The sequence below is a fragment of the Arachis duranensis genome, chromosome 9, assembly GCF_000817695.3.
Source record: "Arachis duranensis cultivar V14167 chromosome 9, aradu.V14167.gnm2.J7QH, whole genome shotgun sequence".
Taxonomy (NCBI): domain Eukaryota; kingdom Viridiplantae; phylum Streptophyta; class Magnoliopsida; order Fabales; family Fabaceae; genus Arachis; species Arachis duranensis.
The window spans coordinates 96,090,439-96,093,380 of NC_029780.3; positions in this window are offsets into that span (position 1 = coordinate 96,090,439).

Consider the following 2,942-nt stretch of genomic DNA (forward strand, 5'->3'; position numbering starts at 1 on the left):
TTCATGACTCTAATATTTCCTGATTCAAAAACCAAGCATTTTAAGGAATGTTGTTGGAAGAAGCAGGATACATGTGCTATTAATCATGTGAAGAAACTTCAATATACAGAGAGAAGTCAAAACACTTGAGTTAACAAGATTAATAAAGTGATCAATATACATAAGCAATCATACACTAACAATTATATATAAAATGATCAATTTAATTTATCATAACTTTGGTCACAACCTATCAAGTCATCGTTATAGAACTTCTACACATTAATAAAGTGATTCAAGAAAGCAGAAAGAAGGTATTTAGAATAAGAAAAGAGGAGAATAAACAGCAAACGTTTACTGTATTATTTAGTTTAAGTGGATCTAACCAGTGTAATCATATATGATTCTTAGATTTACAACATTTTCTATGCAAAAAAAAAAGATGAGTGGATTAATAATAACCATTTATACTAACAACTAACAAGCAAGCGGCTACAAAGTAGGGAGTAAAAATTCAATAATTTTCTTCAATAAATAACTAGAAATCTGAGTATGCCCTATTCTTCTCAAAAAACAAAATAAGTAGTAACAACTTACTTGAACAAAATCAAATTGGCATATACCAGCAACAAAGTAATTGTTAAATTGACCAAAATCAACATAGCTCTAAATAGCCTTGGGCGTCAACTAACAATAAAAATTATAAAACAAGAATTTCAAGTACTAAACAAGGATTATTTACCACAACTGTATATACTTATATCAATTTATAACCAAATTGGAATTTAAAATTAAGCAAGGATCCATGACTATCGATGGCTTTACTAAATAAGTGTATGAGAATTGAAGAGTCTTACATATATTAACTTATATAAGAAACATATCAAGGTAACAATAATGTGCATGCCTAAACCTATTATTAAAAAAAATTAAAGAGATGGATCTTTAATATTTTTTTCTTTTTTTTTCTACTAATGTTTTTCATTTTCAATTGAATAGAACATCTAAGACAATTCCGCTAGGTGGGATAGCTACTTAAAATCAAACAGTAGCTACATGTGTTAAACAATGGCATAGTGTTCTATTAGATACATATTATTAGGCCATTTTAATTTTTTTTAGCGTCTTATTGAGTTGGTGTGTTAATTAGTTTCAAGGACCAAAGTGGTGACGAAATTGTGATCATCAACAACGGCGCCAAAAACTTGGAGCTCTCAAACGTGAATCACACTTTGTCACAACTTCACACAACTAACCAGTAAGTGCATTGGGTCGTCCAAGTAATACCTTACGTGTGTAAGGGTCGATCCCACGGAGATTGTTGGTATGAAGCAAGCTATGGTCATCTTGTAAATCTTAGTCAGGCAGATTCTAATGATTATAATGGTTTTCGAAAATTATAAAATAAATAGATCATAAAATAAAGATAGAGATACTTATGTAATTCATTGATGGGAATTTCAGATAAGCGCATGGAGATACTATATTCCTTTTGAATCTCTGCTTTCCTACTGCTTTCATCCAATCATTCTTACTCCTTTCCATGGCAAGCTATATGTTGGGTTTCACCGTTGTCAATGGCTACCTCCTGTTCTCTCAGTGAAAATGGTCCAAATGCTCTATTACAGCACGGCTAATCATCTGTCGGTTTTCGATCATGTCGGAATAGAATCCAGTGATTCTTTTGCGTCTGTCACTACGCCCAACACTCGCGAGTTTGAAGCTCGTCACAGTCATCCCATCTCAGATCCTACCCGGAATACCACAGACAAGGTTTAGAGTTTCTGGATCTTAGGAATGGCCGCCAATAATTCTAGCTTATACCACGAAGATTCTGATTAAGGAATCCAACAGATACACGCTCGATCTAAGGTAGAAAGGAAGTGGTTGTCAGGCACGCGTTCATAGGTGAGAATGATGATGAGTGCCACAGATCATCACATTCATCATGTTGCAGTGCAGCGAATATCTTAGAATAAGAATAAGTTGAATTGAATGGAAGAACAATAGTAATTGCATTAATACTCGAGGTACAGCAGAGCTCCACACCTTAATCTATGGTGTGTAGAAACTCCACCGTTGAAAATACATAAGAACAAGGTCTAGGCATGGTCGAATGACCAGCCTTCCCAAATGACATATGAATTTGAAAATTAGGGAAAAAGACCAATGGTCAAAAAGACACCGAATACAATAGTAAAAAGTTCTACTTATACTAAACTAGTTACTAGGGTTTACAGAAATAAGTCTAAGTGCAGAAATCCACTTCCGGAGCCCACTTTGGTGTGTGCTTGGACTGAGCTTGAGCTTTACACGTGTAGAGGCTTCTCTTGGGGTTAAACGCCAAGTTGTAACGTGTTTTTGGCGTTTAACTCTGGTTTGTGACGTGTTTCTGGCGTTTTACTCCAGAATGCAGCATAGAACTGGCATTGAACACTAGTTTGCATCGTCTAAACTCGAATAAAGTATGGACTATTATATATTGCTGGAAATCCCTGGATGTCTACTTTCCAAAGCAGTTAAAAACACACCATTTGGAGTTCTGTATCTCCAGAAAATGCATTTCGAATACAGGGAGGTCAGAATCCAACAGCATCAGCAGTCCTTTTTCAGCCTGAATCAGATCTTTACTCAGATCCCTCAATTTCAGCCAGAAAATACCTGAAATCACAGAAAAATACACAAACTCATAGTAAAGTCTAGAAATGTGAATTTTTCATAAAAACTATTAAAAACATCCTTAAAAGTAGCTATATCCTACTAAAAACTACCAAAAAATAATGCCAAAAAGCGTATAAATTATCCGCTCATTCAACACCAAACTTAAATTGTTGCTTGTCCCCAAGCAATTAAAAATAAAATAGGATAAAAAGAAGAGAATGTACTATAAATCCCAAATTATCAATGAATATTAGTTCTAATTAGATGAGCGGGACTTGTAGCTTTTTGCTTCTGAACAGTTT